General features: G+C 39.5%; 1 protein-coding gene across 8 annotated transcripts in view; it reads right to left on the bottom strand.

The window, feature by feature from the left end:
• The window catches only part of AZIN1 (antizyme inhibitor 1), a 30,655-nt gene extending 12,477 nt beyond the window's left edge, over nt 1-18,178 (bottom strand). For 3 of the 8 annotated variants that reach the window (XM_071222223.1, XM_024572518.3, XM_045204942.2), the window contains exons 1-3: nt 17,797-18,178; nt 13,600-13,737; nt 5,504-5,649 (exon numbers count right to left, since the gene is read on the bottom strand). The gene's annotated coding sequence lies outside the window, so the exon portion shown is untranslated. The remainder of the gene's footprint in view (nt 1-5,503; nt 5,650-13,599; nt 13,738-17,796) is intronic. The other 5 variants (XM_071222222.1, XM_024572521.3, XM_024572517.4 and 2 more) reach the window with 3 other exon arrangements.
• Between the last annotated feature and the right edge of the window lie 3,908 nt (nt 18,179-22,086).

Raw genomic sequence — 22,086 nt, 5'->3', positions numbered from 1 at the left:
CTGATTTAATGAGGAATATGTGATAACTCAACACTTTCAGAAACACTTCATCATGAATATCCTTTAGTGCCCATTTTAAAGTGAATGTGTTTATATTGTTTTAATGGAAGCTCAATATGATACACTTTTTGAGAAGATAATCCACATATGAGCACAATCTACTGCAAGTCAATATGGTCACCTCATTTACATAAAGTTGCAGACCAGGTCTGTAATTAGTCATCATCTTGTTTTGTAGTTCTTCGGTAACACATATAATTTTACTCATTTTAAGTAAAGCAAGCTAGTGAATTAGTGAATGAAGTATCTGCCACCAAGAAATTAAAGTACTAAGTTTCAATATATTGCCAGCTAGATATCATAGCATACTACCAGGTAACTCAGATAAATGTCTTCTAAATAAAATTTTAGAGTAGATGAAAGTTAACAGAAATTAGTGGGAGATGAGGGTTACTTGAGAGGACTGTAGCTTTGTTACAGACTGACTAGGTCAAGTTAGCAATGAATGTCTCTTATGAGGTAAGTTGATTTGGTGAAAACATGAACTCAAAGTCAGAAGAGCTGGTCCTGGCCATGTCATTCGGTAGCTATACAATCCTAGGTCAATTTCTCTAAACTTCAGTTACTACTTCCTCAAAAGGTTATGGTTAAAAAAGAAAATCATATAGCACATGAATAAAAATACCTTAAGTGTTGGCTCAGAATACAGCTAAAATTAAGTTGCCAATTGCAGAAACACAAAAATGCCATCGTAATTCAAAACTGAGTTATGAGCTAAGTTACCTGTACATCCTAAACCATTTACTAAGATCCGATTTTTAAAAAGGTATCAGACTATATCCAATCCCTCTCCAATCACTCAAAGAACCCTTTCCCCAACCCCAGACCACCCATTCTCTGGGACAGCATATACCGATGTAAAGGTTTCGTTTTTTTCCTGAATTCACTGGTTACTTTAGGCAAGGTTTTTTTTACAAAAGATTTTATTTATTTTTAGAAAGGGGAAGGGAGGGAGAAAGGGAGAGAAAACATCAATGTGTGGTTGCCTCTCGAGTGCCCCCTACTGGGGACTTGGCCTGCAACCCAGGCCATGTGCCCTGACTGGGAATGGAACGTGCAACTCTTTGGTTCGCAGGCTGGCACTCAGTCCACTGAGTCACATCAGCCAGGGATAGGCAAGGATTTTTTTTTTTTAAACATGTAGTCCATTAAAAAAGAAGTCCTCCAGATAGGATACTACTCATTATCTTGTACTGATTTCTGGTTGCCACACTATCAATGGACACAGACCAACTCTTGGCAACCTATTTAAAACTTGCATAGCCTTTCCTGTGTCTTTGACTCCTTTTTGTCCCACCAACCCTATTCTATGCTAGTCTTCACTATAGGTGCTGGCCCTCATCCTAGAAGTACACTCCATTTCAATGGTTCTCAAGAGTCAGCTTTTTGGATACACTGAAAGAAATCCATCAATAAGCTGTAATACTAGTCAAATTTCATAAGATACAAACAACACTTAGTTTTAAACTTTAAAACACTAACAACTCAGCCCAAAAAGTCAATTACATTCAGTTTAGGTCATCAAATCTTTCTGAAATGGTAGAAATTGAAATGTTGAGGATAATTTATATTTTTACTTTACCAAAGAAGTTAATAGGCATATTCACATGAGACCTAGTACTTGGGCAGTAAAGTCCAATGTAGCCTGAACAGTCTCTGAAGTTTGTTATACCAGGACTGGTGTAAATACTTGCTCCAAAAGTAGACATTTGAGGCTTGAGGATACACGTTTATTTCAAGCAATGTACCTCCAGCTAGAATATCAATTTTAGAGAGATAGTCAACTATGCACTAAGAGAAACAGAATATATAAAGGTTACTCATTCAAAAAGATCAATGCAAAAGTTTAAGTGTAAAGAGCACGGTTGGAACTTCCTGTTAAGTTGTATCACAAATCTTTCTGACAAAACAGCTTTTATTCGTTCTATTAGTGATGCAAAATAATTTAACCAAGATCTTTAGCCTAATGTCTCAGTTTGTGTGACTTCTATATTCAAGACGTCTAGCTTTTAAAGTCAGAACAAGATGAACCTCAATTTCTTATAGCGATAATGCTTTCAGAAAGGGTAATTTTCCTCTAACATCAGGATCTCAGTGCTTACAAAAAAATCAGACTCATTCTACCCAGTTTTTTACCTGCTGAATGCCTATATTCTTCAGAGCTTTTTCTATAGTAGTATGGTCATAGGGGTAATTTCCCCCACCCCAATTATTCTCAAACTACAAAATCTATAGGTTCAACTCTCACTGCCTGCTAACCTAGCTTAAATGTAACAGCAAACATTTTTTTACGGTAGTGTGCCAGGAACTGTTCTAAGTAGATCACTTATACGGTATCAATTCTCTTAACCCTTAAAACCACCATGTTATTAACCCCATTTTACGTTTGAAGACATTGAGGCACAGAACAACTAATTAGAGGCTGGCTCTAGAGATGCTGATCAAATTATGTTTATTTTTTTTTAAATATTTTATTATTGACTTTTTTAGAGAGAGGGGAAAGGAGAGAAAAAAAAAAAAACCAGAAACATCAATCAGTTGCCTCTCGCAGGCCCCTAACTTGGGACCTCCCCCACAACCCAGTCATGTGTCCTGACTTGGCCTACCCTTCTGTTCACAGGCCAGTGCTAAACTCACTGAGCCACACCAGTGACAGCTTAAGTTATGTTTAAAAAGCAAACAAAATATAACCAGAGACACTGAAGTTAAGAACAATCTAACAATAGCCAGGGGGGAGTGGGGAAGGGACAGTGGGGAAAGGGGATTATAGGAACTACTATAAAAGACACATGGACAAAATCAAGGGGGAGGGTTGAGGTGGGGGAGGGAGGGGAGTTCGGCTGGGGTGGGGTGGAGGGATAGGGAGAAAAGGTATTCAACTGTAATTGAATAACAGTAATTTTTTTTTAAAAAGTAAATAAATAAAAGGAAATCCTCCTCAGTACACAGGATTCCTTTTCTAAGAATTCCAGCAGTACTATCAGTTTCTCTGATAGAGCTTTCTCATATCTCCATAATTAATTAACCATTTCTCAGACTAAATTCCCATAGCTGTTAATAAACTCTAAGTTCATTCAAATATAGTATAAAAACCTGTCGTCATTCATGGCCTTTTAAAACCTTTCCTCAGATAACTACTACATTTTAACCTTGATGGCTGTTTCCTCTTTATCTTTTGTCTAATTCTCAGGTAAACCCCCAAATTATTATTTTTCCTATTTCACCCACCCTATCAATAGTTTACATGCAATGTGTACCCAATTTTCACAAATGTGTACATCTATTAATCAGCACTACCATAAAGGTAAGTTCCCTAGTGTCCCTTCTGCAGTAAATCCCCAAAACTGCTGATCTGCTTTGTTTAATCCGACTTTTGTAGAAGTGAAACTTTAAACATTAAAACTATTTACCAAAGAAGTTAATGAAGGTACCAAAATGAAACAGTTGACAAATAATGGTACTGCCAACATAATAAAAAATATTATAAAGTATTCTATTCCCTGCTCTAAAGGAAGGACACAATGCTTGCAGAATGACTACTATCATCATCAATGAAATGAAAACTATCATCAGTGAAATGAAATTCTCAATCCAGAAGTAACCACAGGGGTAGCTTATCAATCCCCAGCTGACTCACAAAAGGACTTTGATGGAGAAATAAACTTCATTTACTACATTGCCAGTACTTGACAAAAGGATTAAGGGACCAATTCACTTAAACCACTAAAAGAAAAGCAGTACATGTAATAGTATTTGACTTCCTTAGTTATACGGAGCACTACAATGAAGTTGTTGATTAAAACCAGTATGTACTAATGAAGCCTAAATGTAACATGGTAAATGTGGAGATAAGTGGGCTCTATCTCAGTGTATCTTTTTAGATGCTCCCTGAAGGTTCTGACACTCCCATTAATCCCTAGCCCAGAGTACATGCTCAGAAACAGATGGGACAAAGGACTTCACAACTCTTAAACTTAGCAATGATGGTGACCGCAATAAAAACTCCTTTGAAGTGTGCTGAAAACAAGGTCCATCTTTCACCATCCTTACAGGGAGCCCTAATCCTCCATACACCAGTGACCCACATGTAAATGGCAAGACCAACTGTCAGTTACTGCAACAATAGAAGCTATGCCCAGGAAAAATGAAATCCTCAAAACAATCTGCAAAATACAAAAACTTTCAGGAGAGAGGGTTTCAATACATTTTTGATTCTTGTATGTGCCCTCACCAGGAGTTGAACCCCAAACCTTGGTGTATCAGAATGATGCTCTAACCAACTGAGCTACCCTGCCAGGGGCTTCAATACATTTTTGAGACAACAATCCCTTTTGTTCAAATGAAATGTCTCTTAAAAGCCCAACATTTCCAAAATTGAAAAGGCTCACGTAGTTGGATAAGGGTAGGCTCATCTTGAGTCTTTCCTACCCTTCATCTCACCGAAGGAGTCCTAAAAAGCAGTTCTTAATCATACCTCCAGGAGTCTTTGCCTGCAAGTTTCTTAACATGTTAGCAAATATATTTTAAAGCTCCACTGTTGCACAAAAGATGATTTATTTTCTTCATTTCTTCGTTACTTTAAAGTACTGAGGTAAAGACATATTTTGCTGAAATGTTTTCAAGAGGCATGTAGAGTTACTCGGTGATACGTTAAATCAGAAATGTGACACAAGCATGTTCCAGGAAGCCAAAATAAAACTAAATGTGTATGTGTTGGGGGTAAGCAAAGTTTATACCATTCGCCAGACCTCCCAAGTTAATCCGCCTCAATTTTAAACACCATAGGGAATTTCTGTCAAACTCCCCAGTGCTCCAATCCTGGGTAAAATTCCCAAAAGACACTGCACCACTTTTATGGTTTGTAAGTCAAAAATGGAAATGACTTACTGGCTCCAATACATTATAGACCACTACATACTAGCCTGGTGCTGGTAGATACTGAATTATTTACATTAAATCTAAGAAAATCTATCCTGTGTAAATCTTGTATTCTCTCCAAAATGCTTTAGAACTTAAGAATTAATTTATTTTTAATAAAAGTTCTAAAGTTTATTTTTATTCACAGCTACTAGGAAGTATTCTTTCACAAGTCTTTAAGCTGTTTTCACAACCAAACACCTTATCAATACAATATATGGTGAAAGAAAGCTCATCTTATTTTACATTAATACAACTATTATAATCACAATACTACTTTTATAATAAGTAATTTCCTCTTAGACACTGTAGTTTGGAAAAAAACGTTTAACATTCCTTATATACACCTCCACATTGGTGTTTTTGGAGAATACATTTTTTATGAAGAGCTGCCAAGAAAATGCTCCGAAGAACTGCACACTGCTCTCCTGGAGCCTTGCATGAGGCAGTTGAGTCCTCATGTTCATCGAGAAGGTGGCTCCAAGAGCAATGGCTGCAGCAGCTGGGCACTTGCCTTGTTACACACCTGCTACAAAGGCTTCTACAGTTGATTGTACTTCAGAAGAAACTGATACATCTCTCAAATAATCACAAGATAATTCTGGCAGCAACAGCCCACTTGACACCAGGCTGGATGAATATGAGTCTTGGATTTCTGAAGTGAAGACCTCCCTGGAAGTAGAACAGGGAGAGCTGAAAGGTTGAAGAGTACTGTTTCAGAGACATCTACACAGGAAACCCAATCTTAATACATCAACCACTTTTCTAAAAAGGACTTTACTCATTACAAAGAGAATCTGAGATATTTGGAAATTTACACTACTACTGTTACTCTGAAGAAGCCTAAGGACACTTCTACCTTTATTTTTTATTACACTGGTATTTGATAATTTAGCTCACAGCTTTAAAAATAGACACGGTGCTGTCAAAGACAGCTTTGCATTCTACCTCTGAAAGAAAAATGTTACTTACCACACAGAGTACCTTTAGAAATAATTGGGTGAAAGAAAATTAGAAGAGACTTCTAAAGGACGACTTTGGCACTACAGATCTGAGGCTTGGAGCAGGTAAATCTGCAAAAAATGTAGTTCCAGGAAGCTACATACTGGAACTGATACACAAGACATTCTAATAAATTATGATAATCATAAGACCACATGAACTTGGGCCATACTGGACCCCAAATAAATGGATATAACAACAGCCTACACTGAGTACTCAGAATAATTAGGCAGGGTTTGCTTCAACTGACAATAAGAGGAAAGCCAGTAATGGCGATAAACACTCTTAAAAGTTATTTTTCAACCCTGGCTGGTGAGGCTCAGCGGATTGAGGGCCGGCCAGTGAACCAAAAGGTAAGCGGTTTGATTCCCAGTCAGGGCATATATGCCTGGGTTGCAAGCCACGTCCCTAGCTGGGGGCATGCGAGAGGCAGCTGATGGATGTATCTCTTATACACTGATGTTTCTCTCCCTCCCTTTCCCTCTCTCTAAAAATAAATAAATAAAATCTTGAAAAAAAAGTTATTTTTCATGTGGTAAGATTGAAAACTGAGAAATCCTAGAAGAACATTAAAGGTGACTGCTGAAGAATTATTTTTAAAAGACAGACAATAACAAGAATGAATAGGATATACTTAAAGGGAAAATAAAAACCCTAAAGGAAATGAGCCCAACAGGCTAAGTTTGAAGTACCTACGTAAAGCTGCCTAATGAAACGCCTCACACTAAAATTATACAATACATTTCAATGAGAAAAACACAGGATTTTCACAGCAATATACTTCTCCATGTGGAATGGACAAGATTAAAGACTTCCTTAAAAAAATGTGTTTTGACCTATGTGAAAACCAAATTTGTTTCTAGAGGGAATAACCCTTTTGGTCATTAAGATGTGGTAACATTAAAGATAACTACTGGGATATAACACAAACAGGAAATACATGAACCATATTAATATCAAGCTTTCTAGCTTTCCTGGAGCAGCATAGGGAATAACCCTGTAAACAAATGCACTCAATTACTATTTTGATTAGTAATTAGAGCAGATCGAACCATCCTCTCTCCAAGAGAAAAACTTACAATATGTGCAATATAAGCACTGCAATAACACCAAGTTAAGAAATAGACTGAACCCCTTAAAAGCTCCTATAGTTTCCCCAGATGGCAGTGGTTGTATCTTCCCTAGAATAAACACGTTCAGACTTTTCTAATCTTAATTCCCTTGTTATTTAGCATTTTATTTTTATATATGCCCCCAAACATTGGCTTTACTGGTTCTAAACTATAAATGAAATCACTATTGCTTATCTACCATGACTAACTTCTGCTCAGCTTTACAGTTTTAATTCAACCATGTAGATTGATGTGACTGGAGTTCATAAATTTTCATTGCTGTATAGTATTTTACTGTACAGATACACCATTTATTTATCTAAACTAAACCTATAGCTTACTTCCCATTTTTTGCTATGTTGTATATAAATATTCATTACTTATTATGTAATTTCTTGCTATTATTTATGCACCCAAGGCAGTGCTAGTCTAACTCTGGTCTGCAAACCAGCTAGCCCGCAAGGTAAGAACCAAGCAGTGAGTATGCCATTTCACATTCTGGTACAGGAGTCTACCTTGCTAACTGGCAGTTTAAGTAGCATTGGTCTAGGCACCAGAGTCTAAAGCCACATACCTGAGGAGAATTCCTAAGCTGTCAGTGAAAAATGTTTTTCAAGTCTTTTGCTTTTTTCCTTTTTTACCTATAAAAGTTCTTCATGAATTCAGGATATCAAATATCTCTTATTTTGAGGATTGGTTATTTATTTGTAGAGTTCTGTGATAGTGCTCATGTTGAAGCTAGATGATGAACTTAGAAGATATACTTATTTAGGAGCTCTTTATAAACTGGGCATCAGAGGACCCTTGCAGTATAAAGCAAGAAATAGATCAAAATAACCTAAAGGCATAGAGTCAACATAAAGCTAGTATTAATTTCAGTCTGTAAGACCACATAAAGCCATGTAAGGAGTTGTGCCCTAAGAACATGCAGGCAACTAAAGAATGGACTAGAAGAGAAAACCAAGAAGTCCTGATTTTTTTTTTTAAGGTGCAGTTGTTTTACTAGACAAATCTGAAGAGAAAGAATGATGAGAGTGTGTAATTCTTATGATTTTTAATAGATATTCTAAGATTATTATGGCTAATACCACTCACATTCACATTAGCAATTATTTTAGTGATGTCAAACAGAACTTTCTGCAATTGAAATTTTATCACTATCCAAAATAACAGCTATTAGCCACATAGCTCCCTAACACTCAAAATGTGTTTTGAGTGTTTTTTAAACTTTAAAACACTGAATTTTAAATTTTATTTAGTTTTAATTTTTAAAATTTAAATAGCCACCTGTCTAGTTGCTACCGCAATGAAAAGAGCAGTTCTAGAAGATTCTCTTTTCTTGTCACCTGGCCAAGGCTAGAAGATGCTGTTTTCCATAAGAAATCTCTAAACTAAGGACGAAGTCCACACACACTACAGATTACCCACCCACAACAACTTTCCTTACAGTGACAAAAGCCAATTCATGAGTTTACAAAGCCAGATAGTAAGGGAACAAAAGGTAACAAAACTCCATAGCAATTAAGTCCTGATGAGAGATCTGAAATGTATGTTTACATAAAATAAAGAAAAGGCAAAAAATTTTTAGACTAGAATATTCCGAAAGAGTTTGTTATCTTGGCTCTTGCTGCAAGTGGGTTAGTTACAGACCTCATGATGGCTGGGTATGCTATGAGCAGGCTGAACTTCATCAGCTTACTCCTTGCAACTCTGTATGTTGTACAAGTGTTTTCTATGTATGCCATAATGTTCTTCACAATATTCACTGGATTAAAGAAAAAGATGGCCAACACTGGATTAGAGGGAAAAATGGCCAAATCTTTGTTACAGTTAGCTTGTAACAAATTGCTTAAGTGTGCATGGATGACCCTGAAATGGAGTCGAAGGACAAAAATCTGTGTTTTCTAAACTTACCAGTAGGTGAGAATACTTCACTTGAAATAGCCTCCTTAGGCTTGTCTTAATAACGGACAGCCAAGAGTGGCAGCCTACCATTTACGTAGATTTCATAGTTTACAAGGTACAGTTTACACAATACTTCACTGGAATTGTTTCAATAAAAAAATATTTTTTGGATGGGGGAGGAAACTTCAAACTCAAAACTCTGAAATAAGACCAGGCAAAGAGGGTGTGATGAGTACACAGACTGACAGGCACTATTAAGTCTCTAGGTTCAACTGTCTCCTGTAATAAACACAAGAACCATTCTATCCCCTTTAAAAACCGGCCTGCACTACTTTTCAATATATTTGGCCCTCCCAGGAAAGATTATAAATTGGCCCAAAGAAAGAATGCCATGTCTTTCGAACCCTGTTGTATCCATTAACATGCTATTATCCACTGTGCTTGTACAGAATACATTTTGGCTACTTTTTTTTTTTTGCCTTTTTAACACTTTTATTTATTTCATTTTAATATCTTCTTTTAATTGTTGTTCAAGTACAATTGTCTGCATTTCCACCCTCCCACTGTCCCCCATCACAGCCATCCCACCCGCTCCCCCATGGTTTTGTCCCTGTGTCCTTTATAGTTGTTCCTGAAAATCCTTCTCCCCTATTACCTACCCCCCCTCCCCCGTTACTGTTAGTTTGTTCTTAATTTCACTGTCTCTGGTTATATTTTGCTTGCTTGTTTGAAGTACCATCAAATACTACTTTATGCATGCCGGGGGGATACACGTACTTTAAAAAAACTGGTCCCCAATTTTAATGATGGTAACATTTTTGTTCAGTTTTTGGTCAACGAGCCCCAACAACAATTAACAACATGCTGTTTAATTTCCTTGCATCACAGAATCTTTAAATTACCAAAGGAAAAGTTTCTTTTCTTCATGAGTCAAAATTTTGCCATTTCTACTGACAATTAACAGTGATATATGAGGAAATAGTACTAGTAAACTCATAAAGAACATTTTATTCCCCTAGTTAAAGTAACACCAATTGAGGTTGGACAGGTCTTATTAAGGCATACGTAAATGAGACAGAATGACTATTTAAAATGCTGAAATTAATGTGAAATTTCCATATGAACACATACAGAATCAACTAATGACAACCAGGTAAAAAATTTTAACCAACTTTAAGAATCCATCTGAACACATCAATTAATTGAATCCTATACTTAGATACAACACATAAAGTATATGCTAATGATTCATTCAATCTGACTTCACTACCAGCCCTGCTAATAAAAGCAGTTGGTTAGGAGGAAATTTAGTTTCTGTAAGAGTCTTTACAGTTTTTCCATTCGCTAATTTATTATCATCAGAATTATAGAACTTGAAAATCCAGCCCACTGGGAAAAAAACACTCCACCATAAACCACTAAGGAATTTTTTTTAAAGGCACGAAGAAACTTTTCCATAATTAGAAATCCTTCATTAATTTGAGAGATTGATGTTAAAATATTTGCCAAGGTATTTTTATAGTGGTCATGTATTCTACAGAAAAGTCTTGAAAAAAACCTTTATTATGTAAGCAACTTCCAAAGGTTCCAGATACTTAATGAAATGAACTATCTCAAAATTCAGATAGTTATCTGATTTAAAAACCTAACTCTGAAACCAAGTCCTAGATCTTAGCCCCCTGCACAGAAATCCTATTAAGAGTATTGAAGTATCAGATGGTCCCATTAGAGGTCTTATAGTTTAGTTTTACACTCCGCAATGCAATGTGCCATTACTTTCCATAAAGGAAAATAATGGCACATATTTGCATATAACAACTTTATGTGCACATAACAACTTTAACAACTTCTAGTTTTCCAAACAGTGTTGCTGCTCCATAAAAATTTCATCTTTGGATTTCAATATCCAGTATAACAAACTGCTATAGATATTTAAGGACCGCCAGAATGTAAAATTTTCTCTTGACATTTTTACTAATTCTAGTCAAGAAATCTTAGGAGCCAGGTATCTTTCTGAACTTAAAATTTCTCAGGTTTTAGAACAGCAGTATAGTACATATACTTCATGTATCATGTAACACTCTCCAGGCTATTATTCAACTCCCTGTAATCACAATATTTCTGCAGAAAAAAATCAGAAATATTAGCATCACATGGTCATAAGATAAAAATGGCCTCAAATTAACTCAGATTCAGGTCAAGTTTTTGTTCCCAAATCAGTTTAGATTATATCAAGGAAGTTATAAAATGTTTTTCTTGAATTTCAAAACATTCTATATGAATAAGGGATTGTGGACTATCGCTCTACAGCACAGCGTCAAGCACTCAGGTTTTATTTAACGTAACATACAATGTACCTGGGTATAAAAGTCAGTCACTCTGGATAACAGAACCTGTAGAATAATAAATACCTTTATCATACTCTATCTGTGCCTATCCATCCACACCTCCCACCCCAAATCAGAGAATGGATTATTACTAATTATTCTATATAAAGACTAATTTCCCCTTGATTTGGCAGAATCATTTATTCTATCAACTCATTGGTATCAGTTTCTCAAGGGCGGAAACATCACCAGAAATGTTATATACATATAATCACTGTTAAATTTCATTATAGCAAGAGACTAGAACTAAAAGCAGATTATTCTTGCCCTGGCTGGTGTGGCTCAGTGGATTGAGCAGCCAGTGGAAGTTGCCAGCTCGATTTCCAGTCAGGACACATGCCTGGGTTGCAGGCCAGGTCTCCAGTAGGGGGCGTGAGGCAACCACACACTGATGTTTCTCTCCCTCTCCCTCCCTTCCCCTCTCTATAAAAATAAATAAGTAAATAATAAAAAAAAATAAAATAAAAGGGTATTCCTTAAAACACGATGCTTGTTCTTAAATTTCCACCTTTCAATCTATCCATGACTACGATTTCCAGTAGATCCAACCACACAAAAGTTTTAAATATCCAAACCAACTTGGGGAAAAATATCAGATGATTAACAAAAATTAAGAGAACTGACTTGATACTGAGATGGTGGCAACAGTGCTTCTCCTTATTAGGCGTACATGAAGCTTGGCTAAAATGCAGACTCTACCTGGCAGGTATGGAGCAGTGGATTGAGTGCCAGCCTGTGAACCAAAGGGACCCGGTTTGATACCTAGTATGGGCCCATGCCTGGGTTGCAGGCCAGGTCCCCAGTTAGGGGAGTGCGAGAGGCAGCCCATGCTGATGTTTCTTTCCCTCTCCTCCCCTCTCTCTAAAAATAAATAAAATCTTAAAAACAACAACAACAAAAAAACCCCAGCGAGAACTGAAATCAAGAGAAAGTCCATTTAATAATATTTCAAGGTCTAGGAGGAAGATGGTTGGCATGCCTGCTTCATTCCTATTGCAGGTGGTCACCAAGGCTGCTGCTTGTCAAACCTTGACTCCAGACTGCTCGTGCCAGATACCCCCAGTGCTTAGAATTTAAAAAATAAAACAAAATAAAATGCAGATTCTGATGAAGGTTTGAGTGAGGACAACATTCTGCATTTCTATTCCAGGTAATGTTAATACTGTTGTTCCAAAGACACACTGTGTTAACAACGGGGTGGTTAATACACTCCAACAGAAATCAGTTAATGATTTCAGGAAAAAGGGAACTTTATATAAAAATCACAGCTGCAAAATAAACAATTCCCTGAAATTCACAGTTAGGAGAAGGCCACAAAGCCAGTATGGAAAACTCTCTAAGTCTCTCTTGGTCCCAATTCTCTCTATTAACCTTTAAAAAACCTGACTCTTAAATTGTGATTTGAGGTTAATATCAAATGTGTTGAAAAGATTTGCTTTAATGTATTCCACCTAACTTGGTAGAGCAAATATTTTTGATAGCCTGTGTTTAACAAGACAGACTAAAAAACCATTAAATTGATACCCGAACCTTTCATAAAAATTTCAAGTGTTTTTTTTTTTCTAAGTCTCAGGCCAACTTAAAAACATCCAAACCTCAACATCGAAACTCAAATCTCAAATAGCAAGAAATCTGTAATAAATTTTAAAAATGAATCATACATATAGCAGCACAAATTCAAACAAGTTTACTCTGGAATTACATTTTTCAGTCATTTAATTCAGAAGTCAAATTCATATGGAAAAAAGTATGGTCAAAATAAAACTATCCCTAAAAATATGTTTGGAAGGTATACATACATGATTCCTCAGTAATTCTTCTAAAAACAATCAGATCTTCCCCGCCAGCTGAGTACCGATATGATGTTATTTTATGAAAAAGAATATAAACTCTAGAAATCACTTTGTGTCTAGTAAGATGCTTATAACTAGACAAACAAGAATTAAGATTCACCCCCCACATCTCATGCTCTGGGATTAGGTGCACTGAGTGGAACAGAGAACAGTATATCTTTTGCTCTATTTGAATGGTGTAATAAACTACTGCTCACACCTTACATTTACCACTAATGTCAAAACGCTATTTTAGAACTTTTTAGAAAGAGTCTTAAGGGGTCACTGCATTTTAAAAGGTAAATGAAAGTTTTAAAAAAGACTGAGCTAGAAGAACTCTACTTCAATTCTACAAGGTCCCTGCACAAATGTAAAAATACTTACATGGACAAGTTAGGAGATGGAACCCCCCTATCATCAGCTAGGTTCCCAAGGTGGCTCAGCGTTGAAGTCGAACTGCTCTCTATACAGCACTTCTCCTAGGCCCTCTGGGTAGTTGTATACTTGGTCAGAAAGTTCGCCCTGAAGAAGGAAATAAAAGTAGTAGTACATAATCCTATGTTTAAAAAATGTTAGGTTGTGCTTCATGCAAGTTAAACTGACTTAAAGATTAAATGTAAGAATAAGTTTTAAATATTATATTACACAAAATGTTTTCAAAGGGTTTACCATAACTTTTTTTTAACATAGTAAACATTTCCAAGTTGCTATAGTACAAGTCACATAACCTACTCAGTCTCCAGACTTTTATTTATCCTCCAAAACTGAAATTTCCAAGTGTCCTAAAATTTAAAAATTTTCAGCACCCTCACCAACCTGATGTGTATGCACTACTTAGTATGAATAATATTCTAACATAGTCTATAGTCTGCAGCTACCAAGAACACTTTTTACTCTCCCAATTCCAAGTTCTTCTTAGCTTAAAGTACAAAATCCTACTATATACCAAAAAGATGAAAAGATTTTATGACTTAGCTAATACATTATGTATAAACGTGAAACAACTTTTGAGAACTGTATTATATACTGAGCAAGTGACCTTCAAAGGTTTACCTCCTTATACCTAACCTGTCTAGACTTAAGTCTCTCTACTTAACTAGGAACAACAAAGGAGTGTGAATGTGCTTGGCCCACTATAACATGCTCAGTAAGTTTTAGGGACGCTTATGACTTATTATGGTTTGATAGGATGGACATATATCGTCTCTAAGGTAAGCTGCTATACCTGTATGTACTTCTATTCGTAATTCAGTGGTTGTTGCTTTAAATATAATTTGATAGCATTTGCTAGAAAAAGGGTAAGAAACCAGGAAAATAATGAAACTAGAAGCTTTAAGGGCAAGAACCAGAGATTTCAGAAGCACACTAGGCATTATCTAAATCACATCTCATTTCAACCAGGATGGCCACCTTGGTAGGAGGTAAAATGTTCTTTTAATCTCCTAGGGTCTGTTCACACTCTCAATGACACTATTCGATGATGAGGCAAGATACCAGCACATAACAATGATTATAACCTTACGTTAGACTCCAAAGAACGTACTCCAAAACAAAGGTTTTGATTCTTCCCCCACCAGGACAATTTTAAAAATAAATGAAAAGACTCATGCTGGAGACATCTTTCCCCTGGTATATCGCCAGATATCTTGCTGCTTACTGCAACTCAAGAGCAGCAATGTGAAATGTTAAAGACATTAAACTTCAAATATTCAAGAATGTTCTTCAGCATGATCTCTAAAACATTTCCATGTAACTAAAGGATACAATGAAAGCTCTAAAATTTGAAATGTCCAAGTTAAGAGAAATAATAAATGGGGTATATAAGGTAAGAGGGCCTTTACATACAGAATAGAATGTTTATTTGCAGTTAACACAAACCATGAGAGGTTAAATAAAAATGTGGAGAAAAGGAGTTACAGGAAGATAAATTCTTCTCATTTAGAACGGTGTATGTAAATAAGTTGGACCATGTACAACATTGCATTCAAGTTCCTTAATCGTTTGAAGAGACTGCCTCTTCACCTTGGTGAATAGCACAGGGAGAACTAGACAGTAGGCAGTAGGTAGGCCAGTAAGATACAAAAAAACCTCCCACCATTGACAAAAACTACCCCAAAACCTAGTATCCCCAATTACCAGTATTTCTCTGAACAATTCACACTGCTTTAACCAATGACTTTTAAAGTTGCTCTGTAGTATTCTATACCAAAACCCCAAACCCCAACCTAATCATTAAGAAAATATCAGATAAACCCAAATTGGGGGATACTCTACTGGGTATCTGGCCAATACATCTCTAGAATATCAAGGACAGGAAAAAACAATAGAAGACTAAGAAATTGTCACAGATCAGAGACATGACAACTAAATGCAACGCAGTATCTTGGACTGGATCCTGAACAGAAAAAGGACATTAAAAACTTGTGAAATCCAAAGAAAGTCTGGAGTATAGTTAACAGTAATGTATCTGAGTCAGTTTCCTAGTATTGACAAATGTACCATGGTAACGTAAGATATTAATTAGGTAAACTGGGTGAGAAATATACAGTACCACCTTCTGTACTATCTTTGCAACTGTTCTGTAAATCTAAAATTATTCCAAAGTAAAGTTTATTTTTTAAAAAGCAAGGAAAATATTCATATAATGGACCACTACTAAGCAATAAAAAGGAAAAACCTGCTGACTGATAAATGCATCATGGACGATGATTATCAAAAATATGCTGAGTTAAAAAAGCCTTTTAAACAAAACAATAAATACGGTGTAATTCCATTTGTATACAAGTTCTAGAATAAACAAAACTAATGTACTGTTAAGAAATAAAAAGCAGGATCATGACTGCTCTGCGCTGAGAAGGGGATGGAGTTTCGAAGGGCAAGAGAGCTCTCTGGGGTGATCACAACGTTCTACCTCTTGACTGGTTTGGATTACACAGTTGTATCTTTGTCAGAGTTCATCAAATGGTATTATTACTTAAGATTTGTGTATTTAACTGTTAGGTGAATTTTACCCAAAGTTTTTAAAAAGAATAATAAACAGCATTAAGCCCTACTTAACGATATGTACATACTGAAGTTGGAAGGTGAAGTGTTCAGGGAATCCAACTTACTTTGAAATACATGGAAAAATATGATGGGCTGATGAATGGGTAGCGGATGGCAAATAAAGCAAAATGTTAACCTAAGTAAGGGTACAATTCCCTCCCTTTTCTCTGTATGTTTGAAAATGTCTAAGTTAAACCTGGGGGGCAAGAGGGAAGGTACTGATTACTCGGCTACTGCACTTACCATACCGCCCGAAGTCATTAGAAAACTATCTGTCATACAGGACTTATTTGTCCTCATGACCAGCATCTACACAATTAGCGGATTATTCGGGCCTTGCCCCAAAATCATTAGTCCCGTTACTGCCAGGTTCGCTGCATCAACCTTTCTCGACCACAGAACAACTCTCTCTCCCTTAAGTGTCCTCAGCTTCCCACCCAAGCTGGGAGGCCAACGGTGGAATACGGCCAGGGCAGAAAAATATCTTAACTTATCCAAGATGTCACCCCCAAACCCAGTTAAACCTGCAGAAACATCATGGGGCTGTATACTGTGCACCGGTCTTTTCAGATTCCCGAACCAGCAGCTTCGCCGAAGAAACCTATGCTCAGGATCCATACTGGGTGAGGAGTTAAAACACGTCACCACCCCCAACTGTTGGCAGACTAACTAGCACTCGCTAAGCTACCCAAGCCTACCGTTCTACCTCCCGGTCCACCGTTCTCCCTCCCTGCCCAGAATCGTGGCGCGGCCGGGAACAGGAAGCCATGGTGACTAATCCTCAGGCTCCAGGAGGTGACTAGAGTGAGTGAAGGCGACTCGGCCCAATCGTGAGCGCTGCAGAGGGCGGAGCAGCAGCCCCGAGGCTTCCAGAAGGGGCCAAAGGCCTCCACTCGCTACCTGACACCGGGGCTTCCCCGCCGCCGGGCCCCGCGTGGCGTCAACTTTCCTCCATCAGAGGCGGGGGCCGCACTCCCAGCACCGGTCCGCCTCCGGCAGCTGTCACAGAAGGCCGGCGCCGGGCCCGCCCCGCTCCATTCATAACCTAAGGCCCCGGCCTTTGCAGTCTGTCGCGCCGCCCGCCAGGCGCCGGTAGACGAAGGCGCTGCGCCGCTCAGGGCCCGGGCCGCGGGACCCAGGCCCCTCGGGGCTGCCGCCCGGCCCCCTCCCCGGAAACAGCAATGCACCACGGGAGAGAGGTGGGGGCTCACTCCGCCGGAGGCTACGCCGGCCCCCAGCAGCGAGACCCCCGCGCGCGATCCCACACGCACACGCCCCCTCGCCCCAACCGCGGCGGCTCGGACTCCGCCGAGCAAGGTCGACAGCCTGAGGGCCACTAGGCGCAACCGCCGCCGCCGCCGCGGAGGCACCGACAGCCGCCACACACACTAACGTCCGCCATGTTCGAGGCGGCCGGCCGCGGGGCGCCGCGGGGACGCCGGCGGGGCGGCAGGGCCCAGCCGGAAGGCACCCGGCCGCCCCGCGAAGCCGGCTTCACGCCCCGGCCCCGCCCGCATCCCTAGGATCGGTACTCACGTGAGATAACGGCCCAAAGAGTCGGGTAAAGCGTCTTCTCTTTTTCGGCGGAATTTTTAAAGAGGGATGTGGTTACCTTGAGCAGAAATACCCAAGGCGGCCTGGGCCATAAGCTGCGGGGACGACGTTGGGGGAAAAGCGCGGCACCGACACCAGCTGTGCAGCAGTGGCGGCGGCGGCCGAAGGAGAGAAATAGAACAGCAGCGTGGGTATACGAGAGAGGCGAGGGCTGGGTGGGGACAGGATTCGGTCTCGTCACACCACAGGGTAGAGGAGCGAGAAAGGATGAGAAGAGGCAGAGAAGGCGGAAAAAAAGAAGCCCTGCAGCAGCGCGAAGAGCCAGAGTGTGAGAGGGCGGTGCGGCCGTCGCCTGTATTTATAACAAAGGGCGTGGCCTGTGACGTCACAGTCGGTCCGGCTGCCGCGCGAGCGGGGCGGAGTCCGGCCAGGGTCTGGGAAGCAGGCGAGGGCGGAAGAGGAAGGGGGCGGCCGAGGGGAGCCCAAGGGGACGGGGCAGGGCGACCCCGCGGGGCAGGTGCCGACCTCCCGGCGGATTCCCTCCCTCCCACCGCCCGCAGCTCCTCGGCTGGCGGAGGGCCTGCGGCGCGGTGGAGGGTGGGCGGGGGCGCGGCGTTCCGCCGCGTCCTCGCCCCGGGCGCGCTTAAGCTCCTAGTCGCCGCGGGCCGGGGCTCTCTGGGAGCCGGGGCTGGATTTCAGGCGCGGAAGGCATTTCTGGGCCAGAAGGCCGCGGGAAGCGCGCACTGCTTGGAGAGGCTTTAAGGGGGAGGCCTGTGCGGGCCATCGCCGGAGCGTCCCGTCACCGGAGCACTTCACGTTGTGGGAGTTCAGCAGGCAACTCTTGGGAACTGCCCTCCCAGCGTGAGGCTCCAGCCCGCGATGGCTGTAGCGCTCCTTCCTGGAAGCGAGTCCCTAAAGGCCGAGACCAGTCGGGCGGGCCAGTGTTAGTGTTAGCGGAGGCTAGTGACCGCGTAAAATGGTCACCAGTGCTCTTAACTTGCAAAAGGGGTGTGACTTTTATGTCTTGATTTCAAAACGTGTTGGTGCAGCCCTGGCTGGTTGCTCAGTTGGCTAGAGCTTCCTCTTTTACGCCAAGATTACGGTTTGGTTCCGTCTGGGCACATAACCAGAAGCAACCAATGAATGCATAAATAAGTGGAACTATAAACCAATGTCTGGCTTTCTGTCTCTCTCCCCCGCTCCCTACCCACTCCCTCTCTATAAATCAATTTTTTCAAAAAGGTGTTGGTGCAGTCAGACCCAGCCCTTATTAATAAAGAACCAGTGTTGGAGAGGGGATCGCTGATGTTACAAGTTCAAGCTCATATTGCTATAATCCCCACGTCTTGTCGGGATCATTTTAATGTAACTAATCCATAACAAACTTTTTTTTTTTAACTGGCAGGCCTAGGATGACCTACATAGCTTTTAATTTATTCTCATGTTTTAAAAATGTCTTCACACTAGTGAACAGAAATCCTGAGTCCTAGCATGGTAACACCTTGCGTGCAACTCAGACTCAGCGACACAAAATGAAATACTTATGACACGCCCCTGCAAAATTAAGGTTTTTGAGATTGAGATCCTGAGCTTTTTCTTTGCTCTTCCCCACCGTCTATTTACTTTGTGAGCAACAAACACAGTGCCTGATTAATAAATCATCAAAGGGAAAGGAGAGCCTTTCTGAGTGGAAAGGTAGCAACATTGGAATGTGGGCTCTTGGATGAAAATATTCGGTAGAAATTAGGAGCTGAGGACCCTGTTCCTGATTTTGCTTTTCTATATTTCTCTCTGTTCTCTTGGCTTTCTCTTTCATTTTAAAAATCCTTTTTGACAATATAAGCACAGAACTTTACTAGACCCCCTGGTGGAGGGAGGTATGAAGGCAAGAAATGAATACACCACTTGAAATCTTGCTTACAATCTAGCAGGGGAAATAAGACAATGACACAAAATAACTAAATTGTTAGCAGATAAATAAATAAACTGCTACTTGGAACGTAGTAGAAAGAGGAAATGTTACAACTAAGTGATAGGCTGCTGACAAAAGGCAGAGAGAGATTTTGAGAGTAGAAGTTCCAGACATGGGAAACAAGTGATTTTGAGAGCAGATACTCCATTTAGAACTGGGAGTGGACTTTTGGGTTCCAATATAGGAGCAAGGCTGCAAATGAGATTGAAAAGGTAGGTTAGGGTGAGATAAAGAAGGGATCAGAGCTTAGACTTTATTCTGGAACCATTAAGCAGGGACATGTTAAAGATGTTTTTAAAAGGTTACTCTGGCATCAGTGGGACTGAAAATAGAAATTCTGCAAGAGAGAAACAGTGAAGGAGACTCTTAAAGCAGTTAAGAGTACTGAGGGATTCAGAATGGATGGGAGGGAAAAGGCATAGGAAGAGTAGAGGTAATCTTAAATGGGAAGGGAGATAAATTCTGAAATGATTTGGGGATATTAAGTTAAATCAACAGGGAGAATTCTGGAATCATAACAGGTAGAAATAGAAGGAGCCATTTTGGAGGGAAGAAGATGGGCCTGCTTTGAGCATAGTTTGAGCTGTTGATGAAATAGCATGTAAAAATGGTGCAAAGACCCCTGGAAATAGAGAGATCTGGAGCCCTTGTGGCTGTGAATTTGGGAGCCTCTCCTACAGACATGGTGACTAAGGAAATGTCGAGGTCTACAGGAAAAGGGGTGTAAGCACAGGACCTGGAGAAATGCCAGAGAGAAGGGAGGCTGGCAGAGAAGAAGAGGACCAGCCAGAGAAGTAGGATAGTCACAACAGTATACTGTCAAGCCATTCAAGATGGAACAGGATGTCATATTCCTCAAACAGGATGAAAGGGGTTTCTGATTTTGGCAAATGGCGAATCATTGGTAAATCCAATCTCATATTAGGAAATTTGGATTTTTATCCTGAAAAAGTTTCAATCATGGGACTGGTATGAACTTTAGAAAAGGGGATAATGTGGGGTTGGGAAGAGAAAGGACTATAAGTGTATGGCAGGGAGAACACTTGGAACGCTATTGTAACAATCCACTGAGAAGAATGACAAAAAGTTATCTGTGACCTTTAACTGAACAGTTTCAGTGGAGTGGGAGACACGGGTGAGTCACAGAGGTTTGAGTAAGGAACAGCGGGAGAGAAGTCAGTGAATGCTGACCACTCTTTCAAGTGGAAGGTGTTAGACTAGAGCCTAATCCAACATTATTTATATACCATGAAGAATTCAACTTCTATTATTCAAACTGTGTGTCCTCATGATTAGTATTGCTGTATTCAAATTTAAAGAATGATGCTAGCTTTTAATGAATACAATAGAACCTTGAAGACTGTGCTGCAATGAAATAGACAACACAGTATGTAACTTTGACAGAATGATAACTTCCTAATGAGAACAGCATACTATGTTTGGGGTTTGAGGTTTTGGGTATGTTGCCAAGTTGGGTTACTCATACACAAATAACACAGGTAGTGCCAGAGAAAGTATTACCATTAAACAGAGAGCCCTAAGACAAAATGATATAACCATTCACAGTTAGGTCATCCTGGTACATTGTTGCAAACTTATTTACAATTTTGTCAGTAGGTACAAAAGATTGAATGAATTAGATTGTTGATAAAGACAAGTCACTCAAAAACAAGAGGTAAACCTAAAATCACCAGCCTATAATAGAAATATTTTGTAGTCACATATATGTAAGTGTGATGTATGTGAAGAGTTCAATAATAATTTAGAATAAATAGCCTAGTTCAATGGGTATGTTTAAAAAGCTTAATAAGAATTTTTATTGCTAAGGTACGTTCTTTAAATACTCCTTATTATATAGAAAACCAAAACAGAGGGTTTAAAGAGTTTTTAAAAGTTCACATTTTAAAACGTTATGATATGTCAGTTGTCCACCACATCCTTTTGTTCACTAATAACCTTCTAAAAAGCTAGTTTGCCTCTTAAGAATCTGGTGCTATGGCTTTTATGGACTTGTAAAGATGGGTAAAAGTGTTTCCAAATTACCTTGCTGAGTACAGAGTTCAGATTATATATCATTCTCCCTTTGAATGGAATAAATATAAGATGTCCTTTATTTGCTGAGTATCTGTTGTTAAAAATCTTTAGAGTTGTAACTCCTTTACCTAGGTTGACTTTCACCTCAGATGAGAAATCACATAATTTGGAAAGAGACTTTTTATTGTCATCTTTACTTTTTTCTCTCACAGAATTTGGGGCCAGGTCAGGTGGCGTATATGGCATTCCAGTCCAGGTGTCCTACA

Source organism: Desmodus rotundus, chromosome 8, assembly GCF_022682495.2.
Source record: "Desmodus rotundus isolate HL8 chromosome 8, HLdesRot8A.1, whole genome shotgun sequence".
NCBI classification, from domain to species: Eukaryota; Metazoa; Chordata; class Mammalia; order Chiroptera; family Phyllostomidae; genus Desmodus; species Desmodus rotundus.
The sequence above is the reverse complement of the archived record's forward strand: the minus strand, read 5'-3'. Positions and strand labels throughout refer to the sequence as shown.